The 14,207-nt window shown below is 42.2% G+C and overlaps 1 protein-coding gene and 1 long non-coding RNA gene across 2 annotated transcripts in view; one reads left to right on the forward strand and one right to left on the reverse strand.

The window, feature by feature from the left end:
• The window catches only part of LOC102250813 (schwannomin-interacting protein 1), a 683,922-nt gene that overhangs the window by 546,518 nt on the left and 123,197 nt on the right, over window positions 1-14,207 (forward strand). The gene's annotated exons all lie outside the window — the stretch shown is intronic.
• Window positions 10,442-14,207, reverse strand: part of LOC106725747 — a 4,351-nt gene continuing 585 nt past the window's right edge. Inside the window, exons 2-3 of the long non-coding RNA XR_001361684.1 lie at window positions 13,515-13,718; window positions 10,442-12,044 (exon numbers count right to left, since the gene is read on the reverse strand). This is a non-coding gene — a long non-coding RNA (uncharacterized LOC106725747). The remainder of the gene's footprint in view (window positions 12,045-13,514; window positions 13,719-14,207) is intronic.

Raw genomic sequence — 14,207 nt, forward strand, 5'->3', positions numbered from 1 at the left:
TTCCAGCCATTTCTGGCTTAAAATTCTTCAGGTCTCTCCACCAATTTCAAGTTCAGTATCCTTCACATACAGCTCTTACTTTCCTACCATCCTCAGATAGTCTATGCCGAGCTTCCTTAATTTGTGGGTAACAGACCATGCCTTCTCAAACCTCCAAACTTTTTAAAAATATATTTTTTCATTGATTTCAAAGAGGAAGGGAGAAGGTGAGAGCGATAGAAACATCAATGATGAGAGAGAATCATTGATCAACTGCCTCCTGCACCCCCCGCAGGGACTGAGCCTGCAAACCCGGGTATGTGCCCTGATGGGGAATCAAATCACGACCTCCTGGTTCATAAGTCGGCACTCAACCACTGAGCACACTGGCCAGGCCAAACTTTTGACCATACTGTGTCCTAAGATCGGAATGACCTGTCATTCTGCCTTTGGGGGACATTAGCAACTTTTGTTTATACCTCAGACTCAATTCAAGCATCACTTCCTTTGGAAGGCTTCCCTGCGCTGTCAACATTGAGTTAACTGCCCCCTCCTGTGCCTTTCTTCATTGTATTCTTAGACTATACCCATCCTAATCCTTTGAAACTCAACTATAATCAATGATAATTCTTTGTTCCCTTTCTAGACCATGAGCTCTTTGACCTCTTTCAATTCTTTCTCCCCAGAACCCAAACCAGTGCTTGGCACATAGTAGGTATTTGAATGAATGAGTAACTGAATGAACAGAGGAATGAATACATGAATGCTGCTATCTCCTTAAAGCAGCACCTTTCTACCCAACGGCCTTCTCTTGAGGACTGAGTTACCTCTCCATTTGCCTCCCAACTATCCTTCTTAACCCACCTGACCCATCTCACTCTAACTGTAACCCAATTGTCCCTGTCTCTGCTAAGTCCTTCCTACTCGGTGTTTCATTCAGACAAGTGTTTCCCAGAGTGTGGTACACAGTAATCTTTAGATGATACCCAGACAAATGTCTTTGACAGTTTGTATTTACATTCATATATGTTCAGCAGGGGGAGGGGAATGAGCACATAAAACCTGTGATTGCACAGAGGATATTTCTTAGGATGAGACAGTGCCATGGTAATCAACCTTACCTGGACCTTGTGAATCAGGGCTGAGACACAGTCATAAATGTTCCAAGCCCTCTATAAATGAACCTTCGGCCATGTCCATTGGCAGCAGACAGCAGGAATCACACCAATCGGGAAGGACTCCCACACTGAATTCCACAGGCACTTCTGTTTTATTCAGTGATGATATTGAAATGTCACTTCTGGAAGTTGCTTTAAGTGTATATATACATTTAACAGTTAAAATAGTTAAACATCTTTTGAGCTGTCCAACCACATCCTCATGCGATTTCAGATTTTAGTGTGGGTTATAAAAAACGGACAGATTTGTCAGATTTGTCTCATCGATGTGGACCCTCTTCTTTGTCAAAAACTATCAATTAGGATATCTAGCTATTTTGATAAGAAAGTTTTATTCTTCTCAATAGGAAACTTATTTTCAGCTATACATTTTATAAGTCAATTTGATTTATTCCGTTTTTTTTTGTTTGGCACTTTTACTTAATGATTTTGGAATTTCAATAACTTTATCTTTATAGAATTTACTATCTTTTATAAGATATAATATACCATTGATATATAAAACATCATCTTGTATGTGCTACCAAGAATAGCAGAGCTGTTATCAATTATAATTGCAAGATGCCATTGGTTCAAAAACATATCCCAGTTTCAGAGGTGTTAAAATTATTTTTAAAAGCATGTCTTAAAATTGATGAAATGCAGTATATGTATACTTTACTTTTATTTTAGCAGATAGTATTTATATTGCATTTATCATAGTGGTATAAAGTTCCCTTTTTGGATGAATTTAATTTAAAAATGAGTTGACTTAAAGAAGACTATTATGTAAATAGAGTAGAGGTGGAATATATTAAGGCCAAGTCCTGGAGGTGGCCAAATGATTGTGACTCAGCCTTACTGCCCACACCCAGGTACTGCCCTTTGGCCCCACTGCCAGCTCACACCAACCCACCACCCCCAGCACTGTTCCCAGATCCCTTCTGAGACACAGCCTGTGTCCTCCACTGAGCACAGAAGAGGCGTTTGCGCAGTTATAGCTATGCTCAGGTTGAAGACTGTGGCTATACTTCACTGAAGTCATCTTATAAGAGAAAAAGGAAATTCCTAGGAATTGATTCATTATAAGTATTTGAATAATCTGAACTTGCAGCTGTTTAAATAAAAGCATACTCAGAGGTTTCCATTTTGTTTTGTTTTTAACCCATTTTCTAAGAAGTGAAGAAGAGAAAAGGAACATTTTAGTCTCCATTACTAGGTAATTTATTTACTAATGATGGCTACCTAAACAATAGTTTCAGTGACTATCAAACCAAAGAACGGTCTATTTTGTTTTTCATAATAGATTTCCCATTTGAAAATGATTATGAGTAACCTGAAGCAAAATGTATTTCATTGAGAAAGTACAGAAGTGTCCAATGTCCTACTTTCAGAATAGAAACAGTGAAGAGAAATTACTTAGATGGAGCTGGGGAAAAGTGTTCTTTCCATGGGGAAACGCTGTGCTTCTGTACACCATCATCCTGGCTGCTGCAGGGGGTTTGTGTGCATTATACATTCAGCTCCCACCTGTGCTGGGTCTGGTCTTGGACTGCTGGGCGCTGTGTGCAACATTTCCCTGAGAGCCATCCAGAACCCTTTGATTTATTCTGTGTTTATGCTTGAAGGTTGTTGTGCATCATTAACCAGAATGCAAGAGCAGGAGGTCACAAGTCATATAGGCTCCACTGCTTGCATAGAGCCTGTTTTCTCAAACTTAATTTTGCAGGTTTTAATGTAGGTATAATTGAGAAGATAAACAACACATATGCATATCCTAATAAAGGTATTCATCAGAGTTGGCAAATATTCACATCTTATTAAACATCAATGGAAGGTTGTTGCATCATTAACCAGAATGCAATAGAGCAAGAGGTCACAAGTCATATAGGCTCCACTGCTTGCATAGAGCCTGTTTTCTCAAACTTAATTTTGCATGTTTTAATGTAGGTATAATTGAGAAGATAAACAACACATATGCATATCCTAATAAAGGTATTCATCAGAGTTGGCAAATATTCACATCTTATTAAACATCAATGAACCTATTACAGTATAATAAAAAGGGAAAGGTCTGATAACAGAAGATTACTTATAGGCTATTAGTTATTGGTATAATTTTAAAAATATAATCCATAATAATTAGCAAAATTGATAATACTGGAGCTGCAGCTGTTTCCATGCACTGGTATTAATAATGCCAGCAATAATTCTATACTGTGATGCCAATTGAAAGCTAAATCTTTTGCAAGTTCTTGTTTATCCTCATGGATGTTTTTATTTATCAGAACATTGTTGCCTATTTTATAAGGATGATTTCCTGGTATTCATAAAAGTTATTGGCATCATACACTAAATTTTGAAATGTATTTATAGACTGGAATAAAATTACAAGTGTAACCTGGTTCACCATCCCTTCTCCAAGCAGAGATAGTGGTCAAAAAACAAATATATTCAGGAAGTAGAATCCCTGGGACTTGGTGTCTTAGGTCAGGTTCCCTAGAAGCAGAGCCTGAGACAGGGATTTGGGTGCAGGTTTATTGTGGGATAAACAGGTAAGGAAGTGAGAGAAGTAGGATAAGGAGGGGGAAATGCCAAATAGGATATTGATCAGATGGTCTATCTTTGGCCTGATGAAGGCAGAGGAATAAATTGTACCATAGAAGATGCTGTTGGATTTCATAGCTGGTACTCAAGCAGCTGGCGGTGGGTGTAGCCGCCAGGAACAAGAATCTGCTTGGAGCACTAACAGCACCAAATACATCTGATGATGGGGGGCGGGGGTGGTGGAGGGGAAATGCAGAGAGGGGAACAAGGACGGCTCCCAGGTTCCTGGTATGAACAAGTGAATAGAGTTTTATTATTATTACTAGAGGCCCGGTGCACGAAATTTGGGGGTTCCCCAGCCTGGCCTGTGCCCTCTCACAGTGCGGGAGCCCCGCAATTGATCTCCCCAAAGAGGTAGGCCCCGCCCACCCATCCAGGGCTCCTCAATGGATTGCCCCAAAGAGGTAGGCCGGAGCCCGGGTCCCGCCCCCACCCAACTGCACATGCCGCTGTGCACGCAGCCTCCTGGTGATGGATTGTTATGGCATGAGGGCATGACGACCACATAGTCTTTTATTAGTATAGATTATTGACTTCAGAGAGGAAGGGAGAGAAATAGAAACATCAATGATGAGAGAGAATCATTGATTGGCTGCCTCCTGCACGCCCCCTACTGGGGATTGAGCCTGCAACCCAGGCATGTGACCCTGACCGGAATCAAACCTGGACCGATGCTCTATCCCCACTGAGCCAAACCAGTTAGGGTGTGAATAGATTCTTGTAAATAGCAACACACCTCTCATAATACCAAAAATCTAAGATTAATATAGAAGAAATCTAAGATTAATATAGAATACATATCGAAGAAATAAGAAAACAAATACGTTTTCTTTTAGCTTTTACTTTTTGAGTGAAGATATCAACTTGACATATTTGCATAAAATCAATTTCCATTTAAAAAATAAGACTTTTTTTTTTAAGTTTGTTGTTTAGAACTTTTCCACTTATCCTGCTTCCTGTTGCAAACAGGTCCAGACCTGGTTCTAGGACTTTAGTAATTGAAGATTCGCCTTCCTACAACCCCAATGCTATGTTAGGCTGTAATGAGAAAGCAGCTGTGTTGTCCTTATGCATTCAGCCCAGAGGTCAGCAAACAGGCCTGCAGGCCAAATCCAGACGGCAACTCGTTTTGGGGTGGCTTGAGAGTTAAGAGTTTTTACATTTATAAACTTTTGCTTAAAATTAAAAAAAAACCGTTATGCTAGAGACTGTATGACCCACAAATCTGAAAATATTTTTTATTTAGCCCTTTACAGAAAAAGTTTGCCAACCCCTGGCTTAGTTTATTATAACCCCAAACTTTATTTCAGAAGTGGGTGGGCTCAATCTATATTTAAAAAAAAAATCTGATATTTAAAAACTTAAATTAGTAAGTGATTTATGGAGCCATAAAATTATTTGTTTTATGAAAGACTACCTCAAATAATTTATATAAATAAATTTTCACTCATCCCAACAATTATTTTTGATGGAATTCTTCAGCAAATTCAGAATCATTCATTTTAAGTTAAATAAATATATGTAATTTATTCCCTATTGCATAAATATATTATCTCCTATTTTGTGATTATTATAAAGAAATTAAAAAACACAACTAGATGCAAAGGTAAAAAAAAAAATCACCTGAAATACCACCTGTAGTTAAGCACTGTTAACATTTAGCTACATCTTTTTCTAGGCATAGCCATTTAATTTTTAAATTGTGGGTCACATTATATGTATAATTGTATACCCTCTTTTATTCATTTAATGTTATAATTTTCAAAAACATCTCATTTGACTGCATTTATTTCACAGAATGAATATGAGACAATTTATTTCAACATCTTCCCATTTTTTGACATTTAGGTTGAAGCTAATTTTTCACTATTGTAAATGCCACAGTGAGCATCTTTATGCATAAATCTCCATCTTCCTTTCTGTGTCCTTGGGCTAGACTTTTTAAAAAGACTTAAGTATTCTCTCCCCCATTCTGTTCCTTGTCTTTCTTACATACTCATTCTTCTTCTCCAAGATCTTTAAATGACGGAATTCCTCAGACCTAGAAACTTGGCCTGTCCTTCTTACTCTTTACACTTGTCTCCAGATGAGCCTGTTATACCCAAGATTTCAAATGCCATCTATGTACTCTGATGCCCATATTTACCTCTCCAGCCCCCATATCTCTCTTCATAAGCTCCAGACCTACACATCCAAATACTTACTTGTCATCTCCACTTGTATGTGTCACAGCATCTCAAATAGAAAATATCCAAAAAGGTTTCCATATCTTCCCTCCTGCTCCCCTACCAAACCCCACCCCTCCTTTTTGCCCATTTCAGTAAAGAGGCACCACCTTCCACTAGGTTGCTTATGATACAACCGGGAAACCATCAGTGATGTCTCTCTCTCCCTCACCACCCCCACCTATTCAGTCACCAGGGCCTGTTGATTCTACTTAAATATATCTTTAATGTTTCTATCTCTCTCTGTCTCCCTAACCCCTCTTAAGCCACATTCATCTCATTCCTGGGCTACTTACTTTATTTGCTTCCTCATTGGTCTCTCAGTTTCCATTCCTGTCCTGCTCTGTTTTTCTATCCCCTTTGCAAGTTTCCACCACGGAGAACGTTTCTAAAAATGTCAACCTGCTTTTACAACCCATAAATGGCTGTTAGGAGAAATATCTTCATGGCAACCCGCCTCTTGCCACCTTGGCTCTTACTCTCTTGCTCCAACCTAATGGTGCACTTTCAGCTATTCAACTTGCTCAGCTTCTTCCCTTCTCAAAACCTTTGTGCAAGATGTTCCCTCTGCCCGTAACACCCTTCCTCCCCTCTTCAGCAGATCAATCCTCTTCCGGATGCCTCCCCCAACACAACACTACCTACATGCTCTCAGCATCCTGAGTCTACTGCCCGGGTACCTCCTACAAATTGTCATCTAAAGTGTTCTATGCAGGGTGGGGCAAAAGTGGGTTTACAGTTGTGAGTACGCAAAACACACCGTTTATTCTTATATTATTACCTATTAACTATTGTATTATTTTCCATCTGAACAACTGTAAACCTCCTTTTGCCCCAGCCTGTATTTCCCCGATGAAATGTCTGTTTCTTCACTGGACTAAAGTTCCATTTGGGGCAAATAGTCTTTGTCTCTTTCACCACAGTGTCTTGGTGCCTGGCATGTAGTAGGGGCTCAATAAATTTGTTGAATTAGTAACAGGTCATGGGGTACAAACTTTATAAATACACATGTGAACCAACACATGTGATAAAACATGTTATCACATTGTATTCCAAAAAGTTTGCATCAACCAATTTATAAACCCACCAGCAGTATATGAGTGTTCTTTTGATCACACCCATCATGACACTTAGTATTATAGTTTTAAATAATTTTTAATTAGTTTTGTGGACAAAACATTACCTCATTATTATTGAAATTGTTGTTTGTTTGATTGTTAGTGAAGATGAACATTGTTTACAAATTGACGGGCTCTTGTATATTTTTCTGTTCTTCTTAAATTCCTGCCATACTGCTTTAATTGAACCATTTCTGTTAGGAATTTTTGGGAGCTTATTTAGATGAATTTCTACCTATAAAACACCACCACCAAACCTACTTAACTCCATCTGAAGGTATGGGCAGATTTGGGAAATATTTGTATTTAGTCATTGGCGATTTCCCTTTACCTTGGGTGATAATATAATTTATCATGTAGCCTGAGACATTTTGGGGAGTGAAGTAGGGCACCATTAATAATTATGCCAGGACAACAGGAATAAAGCAGGACTGTCCTGTACAAGCCAAGATGTTTGGTCTCCCTATCTCATTTTCATGCAGACTTAGAACTCCGGGGATCTAGAGCTGAGAGCAGAGGTCCAAGTGGTGATCCAGGGATAAACTGAGAATATATCTGCTTTTTGTTCTGAATTTTAATATGGATGCTTCTGTGCTGTGCTGTTCAGTGACTCACCCTGGACCGCCCTGTTGCCAATACTGCCTAGTTCACTCATTTACCTCCCCTAACTGACGGTTGGAGGCATCTGACAATTTCATGTAAATCTCCTTTCGTGGCTCAAAGACCTGCAGGGACCATCTTGCCCATAAACGCAGAGCTCGTCAGAGTCAGAGCCTTGGAAGGTCACTCCTGGTCCACTGCGCTGCTCCCTCTTCACTTCCAGATGCATTTCTGCTGCTTGCACTTCGTTGACAATGCCAGAGCTATTTTCTGATTTTATAATGCTTCCAGAGTTGTGTCAACAAGTGACCAGAATAGAGTTTTCACTTCCTAGTGTCCAAGCCTAACACATCCAAATATAAGGCACATGATTTCTGAGGCAGCCCATCTTGTCTGGGGTGATGTGCACATGGACTTATCACTTGTAATGCTTCCCTAAGCTCATGCCGTGCGTCTCCCAGCTTTCCCAGCTCTTCCTAAATGTCCTTTTATGTCATTCATACCCTTCAGTGAAGCTCAAAAAATAAATTCAGAGTTGCTTATAGACTTGCATTTTCAAGAATTGCTAGGAACTTAAGGAACGTAGAATACAATGACAGAAAACTTCTGGAAAAAGAAAGATTGGGAGAGTGTAGATAAGTTGAATTTTTGTCAGTGCCATCCAATCTGAGGTCTGACTTTATTAGGAAAAGAACAGCAGCCTTCCTCTTCCAACCTTGTCAATAGGAACAAACTTCCTACCAATGGAATTGCCAATAGAGCCTCTATGGACTGTTGGGCAGATTGTGCACCGCACAACTCCAGGGGGCGTTCTTCATGCAAAATTACATCTATGCGAATGGTGCCAGGTTGTCCCTCCTGGCAGGGACGTGTGGTGCAGTTCACATTCTGTGTGGCTATATGCTGAGTTCCTGACTGACACCCTCTATGTGGCTTTTCTCTGATAGAGACACTGTCTCTTTGCTGCAGTTAGAGTTGCCTTACTCACCAGTGCCTACAGAATTTTCAGGGTAATCTTCATTTCAAAGAGACATTCACCTGGTTTTGCAAGCACTGTATTTGTCAAGCCAAGTGTCCTGGTTTCAGGTTTAGAAAATAGGTCATTGGAGCTATCTTTTATGGGCCGAGGTTGCCTAGATTTTGCCATTTCATTTTTATTGAGGAAAACATAGGAGAGAAATGCAATCTCATGGTTTGCTAGAAAATCAAAACATTTAAGATGTTAATGTTTTTAAAAGTTTTCTTTTCATTAAAGTATAGCTCTGAAGATGGATCCTATATACAGTGGGGCCTTGACTTACGAGTTTAATTTGTTCCGTGACGGAGCTCATAACTCAAATTACTCGTATGTCAAATCACTGTGATGTTCGCTGCGCCAACTAGTGGTGGGGTATCTGAAGCTGGCTCGTAACCCGAATTTTTTTGAGCTTGCAACTCAAAGCAAAAATTCGGCCGAGAGATGGCTCGTATCTCAAAAAAACTCATTAGTTGGGACACTCATAAGTCAAGGCCCCACTGTACTAGTACACCTAAAATATAATTGTTTTCTTTCTTTCGTTTACAAAGTATCTTTACATATAGACTAATACGTTGAAATCAACCCATTGGATCTACATAAATAAAGAAGGAATACTATGCATTCAACCCACTTAATGGAGAAGGACCTTGGTTTTTAGTTAGTGGAGGAATCAACTTTGTATCTCCTAACAAGGAAGGCAATGAAACTCAGAGATGCTTTTATACTATACTAGAGGCCCCGTGCATGGATTTGTGCACTGGTGGGGAGCGTGGCCTGTGGGGATTGGCCCGCTGTGGGAGTGCAGCTCGTCCCAGTCAGCCAAGTGGCGCTCCCACCACTATGGGAGCATACTGACCACCAGGGGGCAGCTCCTGCATCGAGTGTCTGCCCCCTTGTGGTCAGTATGCATCATAGCGACTGGTCGACCGGTCGTTTTGGTCATTCCGTCATTCAGTTGCTGGGCTTTTATTATATAGGATATCCCAGTGTCTAGGATGAAATCCCAAGAGTCTTTAAGCTGGAAGAAGCCGTTAGTTCATTCATTCATTCAGTCTTTCATTCAATGTATTCTTACTATTTGCTTAGCACCATGATCATGCAGTTCAGCCTCCTTCATGAGGAAACTGAGGTCACAAAGCTGGTTAGAGACAGGGCAGGGAACTAAGCCCAGATGTTCTACACCCAGGACTCTTTGCCCACAGTGCTTAAAAAGTCTCACATAGTTACATTCAGGTGATGAAATAGGAGAGCATCTGTGTACTGCATGTGATTTGCATGCAATTCATGTAATAAAGACGAAATACAAACCCCCTTGCCAGCCATTGCTTTGTTACTCTAAATGCCGCAACTTAGAGAAGTTTAGCATTAGGGCTAGTAACTTTAGAATTTGTTTGGGAATTTTTCAAATATATCTGTTTCCAACCTATTTATACTCCTTAATATTTAAGTATTTCAATCAGGTCTTTTCTCCAGTGTTGTCCGGATCAAAATCCTGTAAATAGCACTGACCTCTGAGGAGCGTGCCCTCACCCCTACCCTTTGAGTATTGCTGCAGTTTCCCATCCAGGACAAAACTGAACAACCCAATCTCACAGTGACTATCTTCTTCAAGGATTTGTTCTGAGGGGAACTAAAGGCATGTAGTTCAGAGCAATGGGGAGTTTCATTTTCTGAGCTTTACAGATCAAAATCCTGTAAATAGCACTGACCTCTGAGGAGCGTGCCCTCACCCCTACCCTTTGAGTATTGCTGCAGTTTCCCATCCAGGACAAAACTGAACAACCCAATCTCACAGTGACTATCTTCTTCAAGGATTTGTTCTGAGGGGAACTAAAGGCATGTAGTTCAGAGCAATGGGGAGTTTCATTTTCTGAGCCGTCTGTACTCTCTGCACAATGAAATCTCCCAACTTGCTGAATACCGCTGAACTTGTTGACAGTTGAGGAGGTCGAGCACATGTGAGCAGAAGAGAACAGCTGCTCTTGCCAGCTGCCTTCCTCTCTGCATAGACACAACTGCTGCCCGAGGAGCCGCTGCAGGACAGGAGGTGGAAGGAGTTTGAGGTTGCTGCAAGGAGACCCCTCTGGTATTTTTGCCAGGTAAATTCGTCCATATGCCTCTGGGCCAAGGGATACTGAATTTTAGCTGAGTGACTAAGAGCTAGGATGATGAAGCCAAACTACCCAGGTTCAAAGCCTGACTCTGCCACCTGGCTTTTCAGCTTTTTTACATTAAGCAAGGGACTTAACCTCACCATCTTCAGCATGCTCACCTATAAATCTATAAATGGGGAAGAGAGTTTCTTCATAGGGTTTTTGAGGATGAAAGGAATTGAATGTTGATATAATAATTCTAGCATTCATCTATTGATGAAGCTCCTATTCCACTCCAATTACCATGAACAAGATAGAAATGGCTACACCCTTCATGGAATTTAGAGTATTTTCTAACACTAGGAGCCCTGACCCATTTAAGGGTTATGAGATCAATGTAATAAAGTGTGCCTAGATTTTGTTTTAAATGAAGTAGGATAGGATTTTACAAAATAAGAGTTTATAAAACTTTTTTTCAGTTACATATGTTTTTATATACGTAAAGGTATGTGTGGCCTGGGTCTTGATATAAAATGGATTTCTTGAGTTGTAGCAAAGATAAGCAGTTAAACAGCAACCTCCATACAGCACGTGTGATAAGTGCAGTGAGTGTCATGGAAGCTTGGGAAGGTCACTTGACTCCACAGGGCAGGTATAGAGAATCAGAGAAGCCTTCCAAGAGAAAGTGACATTTCACCTGAGACTTGAAAGATGAATAGAAATTTTCCAAAAGAAGTTGGGGAGGGGGGAGCAGTTCCTTTAAGGGGAATGAGGAGTCCTGGTTGGTGGTGTTGGGGAGGGGGGGCGGTAATGAAGCCTGACAGAGACTTGCTCATATTTGCATTTGAGAAAGGCCACTCTGACTGCTAGAGGAGAATGGGCGAAGATTGTTGGGAGACTGTTCAGTAATTTCAAGACACAGGGTCTAGACCAGGGTGGGGGACAGTGGATTTATGAGAGGGACAGGACTTGGTGATTGATGGAGGAAGGTGCTGATCTGGGATGGCTCTCACTTTACTCTCGTCTCTGGTGTTTAATTTACAAAGGTTGCTGGGGACAAATCTAAGTCTGTAAGCTCCAAGCCCCTAACTTGAGGAAACTTTCTGTAAACAGGAAGACAGGACCTTTCAATCACTTGGCAAATCATCTCTCCATCCTGCTGGACATATCTGTCGACTGTTGCTGGCCTAGGAGTTGGCAGGCCTTCCTGTTCCAAAGTGGGATGGTTCTTGGCAGGCAATGGAAAGCTGGAAACAGAATGGAGACGGGGCTAGCCAGGCACCTTGCATGAAGGGAAAAGAAGAAAGGAAACCTGGTAGTTTCCCATCTGATCCAGAATATCTGGTCAAAAAATAATTTAAAAGGACAGGTAATTCAAAGATGTTCAAAGTTGGCTTCAAAATGCCATGCATTTTTGGCAGTGAGTTTACCTTGCCAAATGTTTTCTTCAGGCCTTATTTCGCATTCCCCAAACACAGACCATCTGGGCAGCAGGGGGATGAGCTGAAGCCCAGGAGGGAGATTGGGTGAATGGTTGAGGAGATCCCACAATGTCTGAAAATTGCACGGAGGCCACAAGTCTCTCTTATTGCCACCGTTAATCAATACTTCTCTGTCTACCTGTGTCCTGCCACCGAGCAGGGAGCTTGTTCTGACCTAAGCCTTGCCAAATGACATGGTGACTTGAAAAGCAGCTATCTGGTTCCCAGCACAAAATGCTTTCTATCCACATCTCTGAACACTCATAGGGCCACCTCCATCCCACAGCGGGCAGCCAGCCGACCCAGGACTCTAGAGCAAACCATATTTGGAGCACCAGGCAGGCTCTTTACAGATCTTACCGTAAAAGACATTCTAAGTTATAATCGGCCCTGTAAAGAGCTCCAGAACACAAGGCCCCTTTTCCTGTTATTCATAGGATTGCTGTTTCCAGAAAAGTCTGAAGATTAGCTTATCTTCCCTGGCTCAGGCCTACCTAGGAGAGGAAAGAGTCTCACTTAAACACAGGGTCTCTGCACCCCGTCCCCATTAGGACCCTGAAGAGATGGCAGCCACTCCCTACTGAAGAATCCTAAGCATGCCCCTGGTCCTCTGCCTGGCATCTGGGCTGTGCCAAGCCAGGGCAGTGGCCTGGTCCAGGCTACAAGTCCCTGGGGATAATTAGCAGCAGGACCAAATCTGGAAGTTTAAGGAAACTGGTTTTCCAAAATCCATTGTAAAATTAAGTGCTGTTTCTCTTTTTAACCCCCACCCCCATAAAATTGTAAGATATTTAAAGTGTACACCATGGTGATTTGTATGTACGTGTACGTGGTGAAAGGATCCCCCCTTCATCTAGTTCAGTGGTTCTCAACCTTCCTAATGCCGAGACCCTTTAATACAGTTCCTCATGTTGTGGTGACCCCAACCATAAAATTATTTTCGTTGCTACTTCATAACTGTAATGCTGCTACTGTTATGAATCGTAATGTAAATATCTGATATGCAGGATGTATTTTCATTGTTACAAATTGAACATAATTAAAGCATAGTGATTAATCACAAAAACAATATGTAATTATATATGTGTTTTCCGATGGTCTTAGGCGACCCCTGTGAAAGGGTTGTTTGACCCCCAGAGGGGTCGCGACCCACAGGTTGAGAACCGCTGATCTAATTGAAAACCCCAGCATAGGGTTCTTGGAGTCAGTTTCCTAAAAAAATTGAAAGAAGCAAACCATCAAATGTGCCAGAAGCAGGTCACTGGATATCCTCTCTTCCCCTCCTTTAATGTCTCCTTGATTGGAGGTGGCCAAAGGGGGCTTTGGAGGCTCACCCGAACAGATTCGCCACCTCCGTGCCGGGTATCAGTCCCATCTCACACTGACGCCTCTATTCCCCATACACACACCTCTCCGAGGTCGTCATCCTCAGCGTGCAGCCTGGAGGGAAGGAAACTGAGCTAAAGCAACAGGTCCCACCCACAGTCTGAACTTGGAAGGGGAGGCGGCTGGGCGACTGGAGGAGCTGAGCGGTGGAGAGGAAGCGTGTAGGAAGATGGAAGGGAAATGATGGTGCATGACCACCGCTCACACGTCACTCGGGCTCCCACATGGGCTTGTGTATGTGCGCGAGTGGGGGAGGGAGGTCCTTCGCGGGGTCCCTCGGGGACTTCCGCGTGGATTAGGAGGCGTCGAGCCCGCGCTTTGGGGTCTCCGGAGGCTTAGGCGGGGTAACCAGCCCCGCAGAGAGAGCTTGGGACGCGCCCAGGAAACGCGAGAGTGTCTGGGGGTTAAAATTCACCACCCTTTCCAGGGCGCCGCCCCTTCTAATGGGCCGGGTCTGCGCCCCCAAAGCCCCGCGCCCCCTTCCTTCGGCCTTTCCCCGGCCTCTCCAACCCCATCCCCACCCGGCCTCCCGCTCGTCTGCTG

This window comes from Myotis brandtii, unplaced genomic scaffold (assembly GCF_000412655.1).
Source record: "Myotis brandtii unplaced genomic scaffold, ASM41265v1 scaffold186, whole genome shotgun sequence".
NCBI classification, from domain to species: domain Eukaryota; kingdom Metazoa; phylum Chordata; class Mammalia; order Chiroptera; family Vespertilionidae; genus Myotis; species Myotis brandtii.